The sequence below is a fragment of the Mesoplodon bidens genome (assembly GCF_964165515.1).
Source record: "Mesoplodon bidens genome assembly, chromosome: 1".
NCBI lineage: Eukaryota > Metazoa > Chordata > Mammalia > Artiodactyla > Ziphiidae > Mesoplodon > Mesoplodon bidens.
This window is the reverse complement of record NC_138176.1, coordinates 206,672,306-206,692,957: the sequence shown is the minus strand read 5'-3', so window position 1 is coordinate 206,692,957 and position 20,652 is coordinate 206,672,306. Positions and strand designations below refer to the sequence as shown.

Sequence of the window (20,652 nt, the reverse complement as noted above, 5' to 3'; positions counted from 1 at the left end):
TGGGCATGCATAACCATACATTGCTGGTTTGTTGTAATTCAGTTAGGAGAAAATGATTAAGCTACAAGTAATTGTACTTTACCTGAAATTTAACTTATTTATGTAGTAGCCCATGGAGAAGTGTCACAAATAAAAATATATCAAATAGAAGGAAAAACAAGATCCTCAGCTTTATGTTGTATACTTATATATTATACTCTATTGAGTAATTTGACAAATTAGCCAGTACAAACAATTCAGTTGGATAAAAACTGAAAATAAGTAATTAAGTTAAAAAATCACCTTATGTCAATATATCTTGACCTTAGAATTTTAGTGATATACCTAATAACATCGATGTATATTTCAACCAGTATGCCTAGATTGAGCTTTGGTTATAAATATAAGATCATTTCTAAAAGGCAGGATTTCTTTGTGTAGATGTAGCATTACAGTAAAGGCATATTCTTATATATATAAGAAAAGGTTTTCAAAGCTCTGTAATTTTAATATTTTACTATGATTCCTGAAATGACCAATGTAGTTAAAATTATGCAATAAAATACAAACATATTATCTATAATATTTTAAACTTAAAATCTCTAAAGTATTATTTAATAGAGAAGTACTAATATAGCTGAATTTAGGCAAAAACTATCTTTAAACATAAAAGATTTTCATTTTCATTCTGTCAACTGCATCAAAAAAACTGCTTTATCATGATGTGATATAAAGGAAATTTGCAGTGCATTTGAGGGAAAAAGAAAGATGAGGGAGAGTAAAAAGGAATATTTTTCACATAACAATGGAAGCTGAGTTTGTACATTGTTACCTGTGTAGCAATGTCTACAGGCAATACCTTTAGTATTAAAAATTATTAGAGTACCTCCTGAAGCTAACTGTAAATAGTTTTTACACAGAGAGATACTTTTCAATGATATAGAAAAAGGGGAGGAGTATACCTGGAATTAAAAATATCTTGAAACAAGGAAGCAATCATATCACCAATTCAAAACTTATATAAAGGAATTTTGTATGCTGTACTTCTTTACAGCAGTTACCTGTCGAGTTGGAAAGTATCTGTACATAAGGGAAAAGAAATTGATGAATACAATGTTTAAAAAAATATGGTTCTCATCTAGAGCACATGAGAAACAGTTGCCAGAATCCTGGAGAGCCAAAAAATACTGTGTTAAAATTTAGTTGAATTTGAATGAATTTGCATCAGATGGACTTAAAATACAAAAAAGGCGGGGTATAAGAAAGTGAATACTAATGACCTATTCCTTGTTAGAGATGAGGGCTAGATTCAATGTTACAGAGAACCAATGTTTTACAGAAAATGTTACCTATTTTTTACTCCACTTGTAAAGAGAAATATAAGCTTCCACCTCCCTATCTTAAAAAATAAATAATAGAAGACATAACAGTCTACTCAGTAAGGACATCCAAGTGTAAACATATACTTCACTTCCTTAGGATTTAAATTAAGGAAAAATAGAAGGAAAAGAAGAGGTGAAAGAAAAAGAATGAGAGTGAGGGAGAGAAAGTAGAGACATAAACAAGAAATAGAAAAGTATACAGAGAGTGAGTTAGTTAGACAAGTATTATTTATAACAGAGCAGTGAGCTTTAGAGTGCCAGTATCTCTTTAAAAGCACTTTGACAGTTAGTCAATTAACTACGATCCATAACTTTCCAATGACTCAAAATATTAAATCACAAAATCATGAAAATATTAAATCATGTAATATTAAATAATTTAAAGTGGTTTCTCAAAAACCACCTAAAGGAAAAATTACTATTTAAGGAAAACAGAAGTATTTTTGAGGAATTATTAAAATCAAGCAGAAGGCTGAAGTCTTCACCCCAGGATTTATCATTTTGGACTTACATGTATTTATAGTAATAAAAAACCTATGGTGAAAAATAAGTACTAAAATTAGTCAGCCTACAATATCAACACCATTTTTTCAGGGTGAGTATTTTTTGAAAAAGATAGAATATAAAATTAGCAGCTACTATATATATTTCTTTTTTTTTTTTTTCTGAGCCACAATTTGTATTGCTAGACTGGGGATGATTATAAACATCCTATTTAACATTATGAAACTAGTGCACATTATTACTCATGATACTTAGTTTTACTCCATTATTCTACCTGTTGATATTAAATTATATTTCTATTATGGATGAGATTATAGAATTTGTTGTCAGATAGACTTAGGTTCCAATAAAATATCTTTCACTTATTAATTACTTAATTTCTGCAATTAATTACTTGATTTCTATTATACAGTCACCACTTGTGAAATTGTGACTATATAATATGAATTTCAGAGTGTTGTTAGGAGAAAAATGTGTGGTGATTAGCAAAGTGTCTGACAGAATTTCAAGGCACAGAACCTATAGCTATTTATTATTATTTTTATCTTTTACACAAGTGTGAAGAGCTTATAGGTTTAGTTGTCATGAGAAGGAGGTAATACAGTTTGTAATGGCCATTTTCTGTGTAGGTTTGTAAAAGTCCATTTAAAGCAGGTAAGATCATATTAAAAATGGTGAAACTTCTTCAAATGAAGATGATATTGGGTGGGCCAAAAGGTTCGTTCGTTTTTTTCCATAAGATGGCTCTAGAAGCACTTAGTTGTCTTTAACTTCATTTGAAACAATTTTGCTAGATTGTATGTGACAGCTGTCATATCAGTGAGCATTTAAAAGTAGACTTATCAAAATTGGTGGAATTTTGTGTAGCCATTTTAACATTGAAGATGGAAGAAAAACAACATTTTCTGCATATTATGGTTTATTATTTCAAGAAAGGTAAAAGCACAACTGAAACAAACAAAAAGATATGTGCAGTGTATGGAGAAGGTGCTGTGACTGATTGAACGTGTCAAAAGTGGTTTGCGAAGTTTCGTGCTGGAGATTTCTCGGTGGATGATGCTCCACGGTTGGGTAGACCCGTTGAAGTTGATAGTGATCAAATTGAAACAATAATTGAGAACAATCAACATTATACCGTGCGGGAGATAGCCGACATAACTCAAAATGTCCAAATCAAGTGTTGAAAATCATTTGAACCAGCTTGGTTATGTGAATCGCTTTGATGTTTGGGTTCCACATAAGATAAGCTATAAAAACCTTCTTGACGGTTTTTCTGCATGCGATTCTCTACTGAAACATAATGAAAATGTTCCTTTTTTTAAAACAAATTGTGACGGGTGATCACAAGTGGATACTGTACAATAATGTGGAACGGAAGAGATCATGGGGCAAGCGAAATGAACCACCACCAGCCACACCAAAGGCCGGTCTTCATCCAAAGAAGGTGATGTTGTGTACATGGTAGGATTGGAAGGGAGTCCTCTATTATGAGCTCCTTCAGGAAGAGTAAATGACTAATTCCAAGTACTGCTCCCAATTAGACCAACTGAAAGCGGCACTCGATGATAAGCAACTAGATTTAGTCAACAGAAAACTCATAATCTTCCATCAGGATCATGCAAGACCGCATGTTTCTTTGATGACCAGGCAAAAACTGTTATAGCTTGGCTGGGAAGTTCTGATTCATCCACCATATTCACCAGACATTGCATCTTTGGATTTACATTTATTTTGGTCTTTACAAAATTCTCTTAATGTAAAAAATTTCCATTCCCTGGAAGGATATAAAAGGCACCTGGAACAGTTCTTTGCTCAAAAACAAAAAATTTTGGGAAGATGGAATTACGAAGTTGCCTGAAAAATGGCAGAAGGTAGTGGAACAAAAGTGTGAATACATTGTTCAATAAAGTTCTTGGTGAAAATGAAAAATGTGTCTTTTATTTTATTTTTGCGGTACGCAGGCCTCTCACTGCTGTGGCCTCTCCCGTTGTGGAGCACAGGCTCCAGACGTGCAGGCTCAGCGGCCATGGCTCACGGGCCCAGCCACTCCGCAGCATGTGGGATCCTCCCGGACCAGGGCACGAACCCATATCCCCTGCATCGGCAGGCGGACTCTCAACCACTACGCCACCAGGGAAGCCCTGTGTCTTTTATTTTTACTTAAAAAGCCAAAGGCACTTTTTGGCCCACCCAGTACAAGGATAAGGAAGTTTATTAGATTTGTCCTATTGTCTAATACTCAGATTCAAAGGATTCTCAGAAAGATGACTGAAGAACTGGATTTCAGAACACACTTTTAAATTTAAAAATGTTTTAAAAAAATATTAGAACTTTAAAATATGTGTTTGTAGACAGAACTTCGGAAAATAATTGTTCATGTTACAATACCTCAATACATTGCCAAAAATTGATACTGTAGACAAAATCTGAAAGGTATCCAATAAAATATGAAATAACAAGTGACTATTATTTTTCTTTTAGTCTTTTTTTCAGTTGCATTTTTACCAACATCTTTTTAGAGTACAGATCTATGAATTTTATCATGTGTATAACTTTGTGTATCCACCACCACAAGTGGGAAACAAAACAGTTCTATCACCCCAGAAAACTCCCTTGTGCTATCCTTTTGTAGTCACGTCCTCCCCTTTCTCCTAATCCGTGGCAACCACATATCTGTTCTCCATCATTTGTCTCTTAGAAAATGGAGTTGTGCAGTATGTGATATTTTGAGATTGGCCTTTTTCACTCAGCATAATGGCCTTGAGATCCATCCAAGGTGATGTGTGTATCAATAGTTGCTGAATAATAATAGTCCATGGTTGGGATGTACCATTTTATCCATTCACCAACTGAAGGAATTTGGATTGTTTTCACTTCAGGGCTTTTACAAATAAAGCTGCTATGAACATTCATGCCTCTGTGACTAAGAATATGCATGTCTTTGCATGGACCTAGGTTTTCAGTTCTCTGCGATAAATGGCCAGGAGTAGTACAGCTGCATCAGAGGGCAAGAATATGATTAACTTTTTAAGAACCTGCCAGACTATTTTCCAGAGTGACTGTACCTTTGTGCATCCTTATGTATAATGTACGAGAGTTCCAGTTGCTCTGTACTCGTCAGCACTTGATATTGTCAGGTTTTATTCTTTTATTGGAGTAAAATTGCTTTACAATGTTGTGTTAGTTTCTGCTGTACAGTGAGGTGAATCAGCTATATGTATACCTATATCCTCTCCCTCTTGGACCTCCCTCCCACCCCCCTCCCCCATCCCACCCATCTAGGTTGTCATAGAGCGCTGAGCTGCGCTCCCTGTGCTATACAGCAGGTTCCCACTAGCTCTCTATTTTACACATGGTAGTGTATTTATGTCAAACCTAATCTCCCAGTTCATCCCACCCTCCCCTTCCCCCCCATGTTCACATGTCCATTCTCTATGTCTGCATCTCTATTTCTGCCCTACAAATAGGTTCATCTGTTCCATTTTTCTAGATTCCACATATATGTGTTAATATACGATATTTGTTTTTCTCTTTCTGACTTTCTTCACTCTGTATGACAGACTTGAGGTCCATCCACATCTCTACAAATGACCCAATTTCATTCCTTTTAATGGCTGAGTAATATTCCATTGTATATATGTACCACATCTTCTTTATCCATTCATCTATCATTGGACATTTAGGTTGTTTCCATGTCCTGGCTATTGTAAATAGTGCTGCAATGAACACTGAGGTACATGTGTCCTTTTGAATTATGGTTTTCTCAGGGTATATGCCCAGTAGTGGGATTGATAGGTCATATGGTAGTTCTATTTTTAGTTTTTTAAGGAACCTCCATACTGTTCTCCATAGTGGCTGTATCAATTTACATTCCTACCAGCAGTGCAAGAGGGTTCCTCTTTCTCCACACCCTCTCCAGCATTTATTGTTTGTAGATTTTTGATGATGGCCATTTTGACTGGTGTGAGGTGATACCTCATTTTAGTTTTGATTTTCATTTCTCTAATAATGAGTGATGTTGAACACCTTTTCATGTGCCTCTTGGCCATCTGTATGTCTTCTTTGGTGAAATGTCTGTTTAGGTCTTCTACCCATTTTTTAATTGGGTGGTTTGTTTTATTTTGATTTTGAGCTTCATAAGCTGTTTGTATATTTTGGAGATTAATCCTTTGTCCATTGCTTCATCTGCAAATATTTTCTCCCATTCTGAGGGTTGTCTTTTCGTCTGGTTTATGGTTTCCTTTGCTGTGCAAGAGCTTTTAAGTTTACTTAGGTCCCATTTGTTTAATTTTGTTTTTATTTTTATTACCCTAGGAGGTGATTCAAAAAAGATCTTGCTGTGGTTTATGTCAGAGAGTGTTCTTCCTATGTTATCCTCTAAGAGATTTTTAGCGTCCAGTCTTACATTTAGGTCTTTAATCCATTTTGAATTTATTTTTGTGTATGGTGTTAGGGAGTGTTCTAATTTCATTCTTTTACATGTAGCTGTCCAATTTTCCCAGCACCACTTATTGAAGAGGCTGTCTTTTCTCCATGTGTGTTCTTGCCTCCTTTGTCATAAATTAGGTGACCATATGTGCATAGGTTTACCTCTGGGCTTTCTATACTGTACCATTGATCTATATTTCTGTTTTTTTGCCAGTACCATACTGTCTTGTTTACTGTAGCTTTGTAGTATAGTTTGAAGTCAGGGAGCCTGATTCCTCCACCTTCGCTCTTTTTTTCTCAAGATTGCTTTGGCTGTTTGGGGTCTTTTGTGTTCCCATACAGAGTGTAAAATTTTTTGTTCTAATTCTGTGAAGAATGCCATTGGTATTTTGATAAGGATTGCATTGAATCTGTAGATTGCTTTGGGTAGTATAGTCATTTTCACAATATTGATTCTTCCAATCCAAGAACATGGTGTACTTCTCCATCTGTTTATGTCATCTTTGATTTCTTTCATCAGCATTTTATAGTTTTCTGAGTACAAGTCTTTTGACTCCTTAGGTAGGTTTATTCCTAGGTTTTTTTTCTTTTTGTTGCAGTGGTAAATGGGATTGTTTCCTTAATTTCTCTTTCTGATTTTTCATTGTTAGTGTATAGGAAAGCCAGAGATTTCTGTGCGATAATTTCGTATCCTGCAACCTTGCCAGATTCATTGATTAGTTCTCGTAGTTTTCTGGTGACATCTTTAAGATTTTCTATGTATAGTATCATGCCATCTGCAAACAGTGACAGTTTAACTTCTTCTTTTCCAATTTGTGTTCCTTTTATTTCTTTTTCTTCTCTGATTGCCATGGCTAGGACTTCAAAAACTATGTTGAGTGAGAGTGGTGAGAGTGGACATCCTCGTCTTGTTCCTGATCTTAGTGGAAATGCTTTCAGTTTTTCACCATTGAGTATGATGTTTGCAATGGGTTTGTCATATATGGCCTTTATTATGTTGAGATTGCTTCTCTTTATGCCCATTTTCTGGAGAGTTTTTATTTTTTAAATGACAAAATTAAAAAGAGTTCATGCTTCTATGTATCTCTTCCTTCAAAACGAAAATTAAAACTGAAATTAAAAATAAACCCTCAAAGTTCAGTTTATTTATGTGATACTCTTGAGAATTCTTCATATCTAAACATATGAGTTGCCCAAATACTTGTAGTCAGAAAAATAAAAATTGTGGCTTTAAATACTTTTAATGTAAAAAATAATTAAAATAAATTAAGGTTTCAACTCAATAGACTAGGAAAAAAGGTGCATTGTAACCCAAAGAAAATAAGTAAAATATGTAAAAAGTAAAAATCTGAAAATAATAAGTATATTATTCATGTTAATATGTATATATGATTTTTTATATATAGCATATATATAATTTAAAAAACCAATAGAATATGCCTTTAATATCAGCTACTAGCTTGATTTGTGATCTTTCTCATCTGGACATAATTGATGAGCATCTTACCAACGCTGCTATTGAACATGTTCCCCAGGAATTTTGGAGTGGAGGTTATGTGAGTTGAGTTTCTACCTTTTGAAATCAAAAGTTTTAATTAATTCAACTGGACAATTCAATAGGCAATGTAAATGGTCTATGACTTGCCTAAAAATATTAATACAAATATCTATGACAAAACTAACAGTAATTATTGACATGCCAGTGTATGTGCTTTGCTTGATGGTCCTTTTAATCTTCACAACAAAAAACTAAGAGACACTTTTTTTATTATTATTATTGGGGTATATTTGTTTTACAATGTTGTGTTAGTTTCTACTGTACAGTGGAGTAAAGTAGAGTTCCCTGTGCTATACAGCAGGTTCTCATTAGTTATCTATTTTATACATACTAATGTATATATGTTAATTCCATTCTCTCAATTCATCACATCCCCCTTCACCCCTTGGTGTCCATACGTTTGTTCTCTACATCTGTGTCTCTATCTCTGCCTTGCAAACCAGTTCATCTTTACCACTTTTCTAGATTCCACAAATATGCATTAATATACGATATTTGTTTTTCTCTTTCTGACTTTCTTTACTATGTATGGCAGTCTCTAGGTCCATTCATGTCTCTACAAATGACCCAATTTCACTCCATTTTATGGCTGAGTAATATTCCATTGTATATATGTACTACATCTTCTTTATCCATTTGTCTGTCGATGGACATTTAGGTTGCTTCCATAACCAGGCTATTGTAAATAGTGCTGCAATGAACATTGGGGTGCATGTGTCTTTTTGAATTATGGTTTTCTCTGGGTATATGCCCAGTAGTGGGATTGCTGGGTCATATGGTAATTCTATTTTTAGTTTTTTAAGGAAACTCCATCCTGTTCTCCATAGTGGTTGTATCAGTTTACATTCCCCCCAACAGTGCAAACACAAAAGACCCTGAATAGTGAAAGCAATCTTGAGAAAAAAAAAAAAAAAAAACAGAGCTGGAGGAATCAGACTCCCTGACTTTAGACTATACTACAAAGCAACAGTAATCAAGACAGTATGGTACTGGCACAAAAACAGAAATGTAGATCAGTGGCACAGGATAGAAAGCCCAGAGATAAACCCACACACCTATGCTCAAGTAATCTGTGACAAAGGAGGCAAAGATATACGATGGAGAAAAGACAACCTCTTCAATAAGTGGTGCTGGGAAAACTGGACAGCTACATGTAAAAGAATGAAATTAGAACACTCCCTAGCACCATACACAAAAATAAACTCAAAATGGATTAAAGACCTAAATGTAAGACTGGACACTATAAAACTCTTAGAGGAAAACATAGGAAGAACACTCTTAGACATAAATCACAGCAAGATCTTTTTTGACCCACCTACCAGAGTAATGGAAATTAAAACAAAAGGTACTTTTTTAAAAGTCCTTTTCTAGTTGAAGCATGTGAGGCATAGAAAAGAAAGTAACTTGCTCAAATTCATACAGCTAGTAAATATGTTTGTTTGTTTTACTTTTTGTGTTTTTAATTTGAAACTGTATTGAAAACTTAGAAGTTGTTACAGGTTAGGTTATTACTGTTCAGAGAAACCTGGTCTATAGTGCTATAGTGCTATAGTGCTATATGTGTGAAGAAAGGCAACATAATATATTTGTCATAGCTGTTAAGAGTTTGACTCTGGATTCAGCCTCCTAACACCTGTGAAACACTTCCATATCTTCAGAAGTCCATAGTTAGCATATAATAAGAACTAAACACTAAGAAGATAGAATTTTTAAAAAATCATAAAAGAAATAAAATTAATTTACAGGGTTACTATATGAAAAAAATTACAAATCTGAGAATTTTAAGAAATCGAAAGATGGTATACTCTTATATTGTAAAAATATCAATTTTCTCAAATATAATAGCTAAATGAAAAACTTTTCAATTTGTTTCATTTACACATTCATCTCAAAGATTAAACACAAGAAAACAGGGAAGATGAGTTTGAAAATTAATATTAGTGAGTGTGTTCATATGTTTGTACACACAAATTATTATGAAGCTATAATAATTAAATGATATAAAATTGGCAAAAGAAGAAATGAATAAGCAGAACAGAAATTCTGAAAGCAGACATATATATATTTATATGAACACAACATGTGTGCGCAAGCATATGCATGCATTTGTTAAAAGCTGAATTTGAAATCAATGTGAAAATGGTTTTGCTGATACATAGGAACCTAGGATTCCATTTAATGCTATACACCAAAATAAGCCCTGGGTAGATGAAGCATTTAAACAATTTTAAAACATGGAATTGTGATATTACTTGGATAATTATATTTATGATGAATACTTACATATCCATAAGTGAGGAAAATATTTCCAATATTCTAAGGCTAAAAAAACAGAAAATATTGATAGACTTGAATAAAAACATTTTCAACTTCAGCACACTATTTAAAATAAAACCTAAAACAATGAAAGCAAAATAAACCAAGGAGAAATAGGACAAACTGGAAAAAATATATTTGAAAAATATATTAAATAACGTAGGCATCCTGAGTAAAAGAGAACTTTGACAGCTGACAAACAACATTCCTAAATGTGTACAAAAATTTAGTTTCAGAGATGTTTACTTTAGTATTGTTTGTGATAGCAAATAGGAGAAAAACATGTAACAAGATGGTCCTGATTATATGACACATCTTACATATGTAGCCATTAGGAACATTAGAGAAGAATATTTTACAACCTTTACAAATCCTTAATGTATTGTTCCATGAAACAAAAATGTTTTAAAAAGTAACTACAACTTGAATCCCACAGAAGGGGCTAGGAAAAAGTCAAAACATGTTTCCTGTGTGGTCAGGGAAATCCGTAGAACGTATAAACATTGACATGAGAGATGGACCAGGAAGCCTGGGCTTCAGATGACCTAAAACATATGAATAAGTAGAGGATGAGCACCAACAAAGTGCCCTACTCAGAGTGAATCCAGAGCACAGACAAATAGTGACTATGAGTACAATTCATACTACAAGGCAGCAAATGGAATGTGGAGAGTGAAAGTATTTTTAAAAAAGGAAATACATTGAATGTAGACCACAGAAGGACAGTAGCAGCAATTCAGAAGAAAATGTACAAATGTCTTTGATAGTAAAGTTCTTGAAATAGAATGAACATACTCTTACTTTTCTTGAATTTTTACAAAAATATAATGAGTAGATAGTGAGAAAAATCTATACAGTTCTATAATGTAATCATAAAAAGAAAATAAGTGAATAAAAGAGACAAAAGCACAATGCAGGGATGGACTGGAACTAATATTTGAGTGTTTACTCTCTGCACAGCATTTTAAGAATGACATTTTATTTCTACCTCAGAAGTTTCATTCTATATGGAATATTAATTATGTTAAAGATGAGGAAACTGAGATTCAGAGAAAACAATCTCAGAAAAACTCAGTGACTTACTCGGAGCACACACCAGTAAAGAAAGGAGTTGAATTTGAAATCCAAATCTATCTGACTAAAAATCCCAGGATCCTGCCTCCACACACCTGTGCACCCAGCACCGTGCCTTGACCACAGTGGTGCTTAATAAATATTAGCTGTGTCGCTATTGTCATAATACTAAAGACCAGCTTCCTAATAAATGATGACAGCACAATTTCCAGACTAACTAAGGCTGCATTAAAAATGGATGCCATTATTTGCCATCTATACTTATAATTTTTTTTTAGGAAGAATATGTACAGGGGAATGGTGGATTTAGGCAGGAATAGCTGGAATGGAGTTTGAAAATATTTTCTGTAAGATAATTGAAAGACAATAAAAACAAGATGAGGGGCTTCCCTTGTGGCGCAGTGGTTGGGAGTCCGCCTGCCGATGCAGGGGACACGGGTTCGTGCCCCGGTCTGGGAGGATCCCACATGCCGTGGAGCGGCTGGGCCCGTGAGCCATGGCTACTGAGCCTGCGTGTCTGGAGCCTGTGCTCCGCAACGGGAGAGGCCACAACAGTGAGAGGCCCGCGCACCGCAAAAAAAAAAAAAAAAAAAAAAAACCAAGATGAAATTTTTAACCATTTTTGCTCATGAGACCTTAGAGTCCAAAATTCAATAGTGATTCATACACTGAAAATCCAAAAATAAGATTTTGAAGGTGACACTCTTTACTTTTTAGAGGCTTGTAAACAGCTTTTTTACTCTTCACTTAATAATGTTTTCTTTTAAAATATGTTATGTAAAATCCACTTGTAAGACATTTGTCAAACAAATATCCAGCATTGCTTTATTTTCATGCTTCATTGGAACTCAAATCATACACACTACTCTTTCTGCACATCTTAATTGATTTTATTTACACCCTTAAAAAAAATTACACCTCAGTGAGAGTTACTTATTAGGCTACTAAAAATGAGAAATTTATTTTCTAAAGTGCTCTTCCAAAGTATGTGCTCAGAAAATCTGGACACGTGCAGAATGAAGTGATTATTAAATAAGTGTTGCAAGTATTAATACCTGGATTACAAATATCTATTAATATCAAGTGCTAATTATCTATCTTAATGACTCAAAAACTCTTGAAAATTATATCACTGGAAGAAATGTTAATTGCTGTTACAGTAGTTATGAAGCACATGTCAGCCAAACTGTTGATATAAATTCATTTTTTATGGTAGAATATTCTAGCTTTATTCATAGTGCTAAGAGCAAAAGTATAAAAGCTTTACATCAACTAATCATGTTCTCTCTCTCTCTTTCCTTCCTTCCTTTCCTTTTTTTGTAATTGGGAATTAGTCTAAATGCTTTCTAAATGAAATATTTTGGCATGTATATTGAGCATAATTTTATGATCCAAATTTATAGTCTATTAAATGGGTAACATATCTATGATTGTAATTGAAGAGTTATTTTTGAGTGTGTTACATTTGAAACCACTGGTAATATTATTATTACTATGCAGAATAGCATCTCTATCTTCTTAGCCAGCTATTAAGGATAGTCAAACTATTCTGGATTTTCAAGCAGTAGTAATAGAATTGGAGTAAGATTTTTTTCCCAGAATAATGCCACAGGAGAGTTATATAAAACTCAGGACATTCAGAAAATCTCTGTTTGTGGTCAGTGAATAGTGCAAGGCCCTTTCAGCTGTGTTTCATTGTGAGCTGACAGATATTGGCAAGAATGTGGGATGATTATAAACTCTCACATGTAACTCTTGAGAAAGAAGATCATGATGAAATAAAATGCATTGACCTCAGTAAAGTGTTTAATGGGAAACATATTCTCAATCATACCTTTCACACATATGCTTGAATCTTTATGTGAATTACTTATAAAAGGCATGTGTATAACCTTGATTACTTTAACAAACTCTTCTATAAAAGCTAAGTTATATCTTCTTACCCAGGGCTCCCTAAAGTCTCTACAGGAAAATTGAAGCTCAGATTTCAGAGTTTGTGAGTTCTTTTACAGGGGGTTGGCAACAGAGCTATGGAAGCACTCTGCAGAGATGTAGCAAAAGATAAATGAGTTCTTTTGAGTTCAAGTTTTCTTTATATTTTGACAAATTAAACAAATGAGAGGGTACTTTGTTTCTTAAATCTAGTACATACAGTGAATGGAACATTTCGTTATGATGAGGAATTCCATGAAGTGTAAAGAAATCTCAAGGACAATCTTAACAATATTTCAACATGTGCTTTTACAAGCAAAGTAAAGCCACATTCAACTCAGTTAAGCAGACTCACAATCACTTAGGGGCTTAGTATCAGTTCTTCATTAGGCAATCTTCTTCCTAATTAATATTCATTACAGTGATCACCCATCTAAAACTTTCATTTGGAAAGTGCCTAAGATATATTTATTTTTGATGCAAATAAAACTATTATATAGATGCCTATGGAGGCCTCAAAATCTACTTTTCTCAGATCAGTTAGAAATTACATTTTTAAAGGAAACGATTTTTAGACACGATTTTTAGGTATACAATTACACTTTATTAAAATGTCTTAAACACCTTTTCAATCATTCTGGTTTAGAGAATGCTAAAGACATATGGTCCATAACCTTGCCAAATATCATTCTTGTAGGATTAAAAATGTATTAAAAGAATTTTTTTAATAATCTTTTGGTTGCACTGCATGGCATGTGGGGTCTTATTTCCCCTACCAGGGATTGAACCTTCTCCCCTTGCATTGTAAGTGCTGAGTCTTAACCACTGGACAGCCAGGGAAGTCCCTGAAATCTTGTTTTCAATTGGCACATTTGATATATTCTTCTACAGAACGGCTTGTGGGGATATGGGATTACCCCCTTTACCTTATCTTTGAGATTTTATCCTCATTGGTAGGATGACCACATAAATTATTATCTAATTCAGGTTACTTTTGCGAGGGAGAGAAAATGCAACTGATAATTTTTTCTCAGACAATAAGCATCAATTGATGTAGTCCTAGGGAATTCAGAAAGTATGATTACTCCAATCACATCAGATAACATCTACAGTCTCTCTGTACAATGCCCTAGAGTCCCATTATATAGAAGAGTGGCAGAGATTCCTTTCTGCTCAGAAAAATCCATATTCTTCTTTTCTTCTTAGACACATAGCTAGACCCCATTTTCCTTGCTTCTTTGTCATTGTAGTCAATGGACTGTGGCACTAGATGTGGTGCCATTTCCACATCTAGCCTATCAAAACCTCCCACTCTTGCTCCTCTGTGTCCTTTATCCCTTCTGGATGTCTGACATGGCCATAACTTTTAGGATGACTTTGGAAACCATGTTTTGAAGATGGTAGAGCTTTTGTCAACCTGGATCTTGAATGACTGCATGCACGATGACTCTGCCAATCTTCTTACGTATCCAGCATATTACCTTAGGAAGAAATAAACTTCTTAGTGCTTCTTATGAGTTGAATTGTGCTCCTCTAAAACATGTTTAAATTCTAACTTCCAGTAGCTCAGAATGTGACCTATTTAGAAGTAAAGTTGTTACAGATATAATTAGTTAAGATGAACTTATACTGGAGTATGGTGGACCTTAATCCAATATGACTGGTATCCTTATAAGAAGCGGGAAATTTGGGCGCAGACACAGACCTCATGTGAAGACAGGGACAGACAAACACAGAGGAAAGATGGCCATGTGAATATGGAAGCAGAGACTGGAGTTAAGCTGCTACCAACTAAGGAATACCTGGGGCTACCAGAAGCTGGAAGAGTCAAGGAAGGATCCTCTCCTAGAAGCTTTGGAGGAAGGATGGTCCTGCCAACATCTTGATTTTGAAATTTTAGCCTCTAGAACTTTGAGAGAATAAATTTCTTTGTTTTAAACCACTCAGTTTGTGGCCCTTTGCTAAAGCAGCCCTAGGAAACTGATAAAATGTTGAAGTCATTGTGGACTTTTGTGGTTAGCATCACCTAATACAGAAAAAATGACCATGGTTCTGACACAGTAGAATTTTAAAAATATATTATTCATATGACAGGACTAGATCAATTCCCCAGTTTCACAGTTGGAGCAATTCTACTTCCTTAGAGTTGTGGTTTTAGGTATTTTCAACAGATGGGTAATTTGTGGCTAGGTGTTTTATTCCAGAACCAAGTAGCTTTGCCAAAAAGGGAGTTATTTGTTAAACAGTCCACATGAATGGATAACAAATCTCCATCCATGTATGCGAAAAGTCTGTTTAGTAACCATCTATGCTTAAATATAAAAATTAAATCTAAATCTAATTAATTTGAAATCTCTTTGCTCTCCAAAACATAAGATTTAAGCAAACTTCAAATAACTTTTCCCTGTGCAAACTTTTATTGCATGCATAAGCTTATTTCCCCTACTGCTACTTAGCCCACTTCTTAACCAAGTACATTCAGAAAGCAAGATCCATGTCTCAGGAAGTGTTAAAAAAGCACTAATTATAAAATAGGTTAAATAATTCAGTCATTTAGAAGGTAAAAAAATCCCAAACACATCTGAGTACTAATCCATGAATGACAAACATGTTTGTAAACAATAGCCTATGAACTGTCTGTGAAAAAGCTTGTGTCTGAAATGAGTTTGCATTGTTATGTGAGAAAGATGTACAGAGGAAATTTTAGAAAGGATAGAGAACAAAGAATTGTGATCACATCTAGCCTTTGAATAGGGGCAAAGCATCAATTGTAAGTATAATAAATATCTGACATAGATCACCAAAATCAGTACGACTTGTATTTATTTACCATCAGGAAATACAACAAAAGCATTTGTGATATACTAAATAAATAACAACAGCAACAACAACAAATCCCAGAGATAAACAAACAGGTTCTAAGCTGAATGCCACATAGGAAATGTATAAAAAGCAGTAATATCTGATGCAGTAGATAGAGCACCCCTGAACTTCATTCAGGAAAGGAATTGCTAACACATGGCAGGCAGCAGCAAATGCTCAGCCAGCTCCCAGTCAGAGAAACATGCCTTATCCACAGGTTATGGAATAAACACAGATGCAGCAAAATGAGTCACCAGAGGAAAACAAAAATCTAAATTGAAGGTAAATGAAGCTTTGTGCACATGCATGACAAGAAATCCATTGAGCAAAAGTAATTTTATATCTGTGCCAGAATGGCTGTCTTATATATTGGAAATAGGGAACAGGAGGGAAAGGAAATTGTCACATAATAGCAGACCTTGAAGTGTACTAAAATACAGAAGGCCTTCTGTATTGGCACAAAAAAGAAAAAAATATATTCTAAGAGGTAAAATTCATTCAAAGTGCTATCAAAATGGGATGAAGAAATGTTGATACATGAAAGAGAGGGGGAAAATGTCCAACGGAAGAAAATATTGAGAATAAAAAAATGTTCAATGAAAAATGCAACAAAAAATGATGAGATTCTAGAAAAAAATGCCCTCCTTTATAGCACACATAAAATGACATAAAAATCAATCACTTCCAGAATATATTCTTATAAAGTTACTATATAACTCTTGCTATTTTTTCAAAAGTTACCATAAAACTCTCTTATTTCATTTGAATCAATTATTAGTGCAGGGAGGACATTAATTTCTGAATTATACTGTATACTAGCACATGTTTTTCTATGCGTTCAAAACAAAAATTCCACGAAACTTCTCTTGTTATTTTAACCTTATTCAGCTTCTGCAGTGTGTCTCTGCATTTGTGGGTATCTAGGATACCACTGGCAGGAATTTCTTGAGACAGAAGATTATAGGTTTGCCCCTTGGAAAATTTTTATAGGGTCTATAATATTTTTCACTTAATATTGATTGCAGAGTTCTTTTGGCTCAGCTTGCTTATCAGAGAAAGGAAGTGGTATTCTCATGTCTTATTATGAGCTAACTTTAGTTAGTAACCTTGATGTGAATTCACCTTCACTGCCTGCCTTGTGTTTTTAATGAGAGAGTAAACTGAACCAATTTAAGTATTCCAAATCTCTTTTCCAAGTGTGTCAACAGTATGAAGTGACCTTGGAGAGGATCTCGTCTCACCCATAACGGTATCTTGGTAGAAAGCCATTTGGCCCTAATGGGAGCAGTGGGTCAGCTCATCCTGCCCAGTTGGCAGGGACATGCTATATCGGGCACATGCTGCTCAGTGGAACCATCCACATTTGTAGCCCTGAATGTTGGCTGCTACAAGGTGAGAAGGAAAAAAGAAATCACTCTCTCTCCCTATGCTGGTTCTCTCTGAGCAAATCTGTCTTTTTTTTTTTTTCATTTGTTTAGAAGTCTATACAGGTTCAAGATACAAGTTCAATCAGTGAAGCAATCTAAACTAGAGTTTTGCTAAAATAGCAGACCTGCAGTGGAGACCTTACTGGAAATTGGGAAGGGATGAGAATGCATTTGCTGAAAGATGTTGGTCTCCTTAGGAATGGAGATAAATTTGGATCCTAGTAGGAGAAAAGTATGATACAGTTAGACCAGATTAATAAAGACTATGTAGTAGAAAAATCCTGTAGTTTTTATCTTATCCTTTTTTTCTTTTCTTTGTGGTATGAAATAAAAAATTAGGCACCAATAGGAAAACAGAAGAAAACAAAAAAGAAGCTAGTGGTCCTTAGATAATATCCAAAGGAAAAGCGAAAGGCTAAGCGTAATATATTTGCCATACAATAAATGGGCTTCTCTGCTTTTAAATTTTTTTCTCATAAAAACACCAGCAAAACCACACGTGTGAATCTTGATTCACCAAGAAAAAAGACAGAAAACGATATTTCTTTCAGTAAAGACAGCAGTTAATAGGTAAAGATATATTGAACCTTCTCACCTGGTGACTCTGAACCCCCAAGGGCCAATAAAAGCCTTTAAACTCTATAATCAGAGCTACTCATGACCCTAAGGGCTACTTGATCCCAGAATTGTGATCTGAACCTCATAAGAGGTTCCAATTCTCCAGGAAAGGAATCAGGCAGGATAGGGCATAAGGATTTTAAGCTGAAAGTTTGTTTAGGGAGTTGTAACTCTTGTTGATATTTCTATTTTGTCAGTATGGTTGGCTTCTAATGTGTCATTTTGGCTAAGCTGAACTATGTTTCCTGGAATCCTCTTCCTAGAATGTTTCTGGCTAAGATTGGTCAGGAGACAATATATGATAGATTCGGAAGTGGTGGCCATGTTTATTCTTGGAAGGTTGAAGTAAATCATGTATGTCTTTCTGAATCTGCTTGCTCACCTTGTTGACTGGGCAACAGTTGGGTTCCTCACTGCCAGCTCCCAAGAGATTTTCTTCCCTTGCACTTCTCCATATCCTGGTGTGAGTGAGGCCAGAGCACACTGGAGACATCGTGGATTCTAATGAAAGACAGACACTAGCCCCATCTTGTTCCTTGAGGTCTTCATGTGTCACTGCTCATCCCCACATTCCCTTCTGGTTGTCCAGGGACTTCACACTCAACACCAGCAAAGAAGAAACAGTGACACTGAGACTGTCCTACCAGTTCCTACAATCGTGTAAGTTTGCTTCACGTTACACATCTCTTATTCTACATTATTTTCTAGTGGTTCTGAATGAATGTTGACTGATATGGACCTTTTTCTCTAAATGCTTTGATATATTCTAAGTCTGGTATATATTAAGATCCATTCTTTTAAACTATCATGATGTATTTTACAATTATACTGCTAAAGTTTCCTTATTAAGATGAATTTACTTAAGATTTTTAGAATCTTCATCAAAAAATAATAAAAATGGTTTATACAGAAATTCAGTAGTGCCTTCACCATCTAACAATTCTCTACATCTTTTTTCAGATCAGACTCAGTTCTGCATTGTTTCATTTTTTCTAAGACTAAATGAGACATCAGAATTATCTCACATCCATTTTTTTCTGTTCTTAAGAAAAGTAGGCACTTGTTGCTACTGGCTCCATTGTTTATTTTAATTAGAGTGATAAATCTTATGTGAAATTGTAATTAACATTATTCATTAGGGAATGCCACAGAAAATATAACAGATTTCTGGCATTTAAGAAATTTAGTGCTTATAACTTACATCTTTGATTTAGTCTAAGGTAACTATTCCATTTTTCCCCACCCACATCAGTTCTTGTTTTAAACTGCTGTCTCAAATTACTTAATAATAGCAATCTTTTTATTTATCTAAATTATATAAAATACACTAGAACTCTGATAATTAACCTAAAAAAATACCTCCCTGTTTCTATCTCAATATTTCCCGGTTTAGATTTGACCGGAACGAAATAAGATGGTATGGTTGAAGAGTTGTAGATCCTTTACTATCCTAATGTCCCAATTCTAGTTTTACTTAGTTACTTATAGAGATTCCAAAGGATGTTTGAACAAACTAAGTAGTTTCTCAAGGTAACAACTAACGCTGTTTCACAGGGAATTAGACAGTTTGTTATATTTGAAATAAATTTCAAGTGAGAGAAAAATGCAAACAAATACTCAACCAAAACAACTGTGTAATTTATGGGCAACAGTCATAAATACAAAGCCACTGGCATTAAATATCTTATCCTCATTTTGCAGTAAGAGGAAGTTAACAGCTTACAATCTGTATCTGTTGGAAATTAAATATTAGTGAATAAGATAAAGAAAAAAAAACGGTCTCTGTATGATTAGATCCTTTTTTTAGCACACACTGTTTAATTTGGAAAGTTTGGGACCTGTAATAAGCCCAGCTGGTTTCTTATGTGTTAGCTATGTTAAAAATATATTAGAGGTTAAAATCTAACTTTCTAATTTCAATAGTACCTGCATATGGCTTTTTTTGGTTGCCAGAATGATGCTAGGTGTTCAGTTGCATTCTCTCTCTCTCTCTCTATATCTATATCTATATCTATATCTATATATATATATTTAATTTCTGTTTTAAAATGCTTGTGGAAATATGGATGCCACACCTGAGAATGGCAATATGCTGTTTTTTTTTTTTTTTTGGTAAATGTACACTGAGATTATGTTATTAGAACAAAAAATAAATATTTTACAAAATATTACCTAGCATTTACTTAATCTTTATCAGTCATTCTGAATATGAGCCTTACTTAAATTACTAGATAAAATTATTCACTCTTAGAAAAATATCTCTCGTGATACAATTCAACAATGCTTGCAGTGATTATTGCTTTTCAAAGATATAGTTGAATAAAGCCTTTCTTCTCTACTATATGCCATTATAGATTATATGGAATATCTATTAGAAAGGTTAAAGGCTGACTCTTTCAAAACTACAAATTTGACAGTGCACGTTTGTGACCTTCAAAAGATTAATTTTAATGACCTTGAAATCTCTCTTAGATAAATTGAAATATATCCACATGTATGTGAAACAAGGATGAAATAAAGAGCCTAAGAGTTGAATGAAATAGAGAAAAAAACAGATAGTTTTAACAAAGAT

The 20,652-nt window shown here is 34.3% G+C and overlaps 1 pseudogene across 1 annotated transcript in view; it reads right to left on the bottom strand.

Annotated features, from left to right (window-relative positions):
• The window catches only part of LOC308605497 (UBX domain-containing protein 7-like), a 155,517-nt pseudogene extending 136,944 nt beyond the window's left edge, over positions 1-18,573 (bottom strand). Inside the window, exon 1 of the transcript in view lies at positions 18,463-18,573. The product of the transcript in view is annotated as a UBX domain-containing protein 7-like (transcript). The remainder of the gene's footprint in view (positions 1-18,462) is intronic.
• Positions 18,574-20,652: the final 2,079 nt, after the last annotated feature.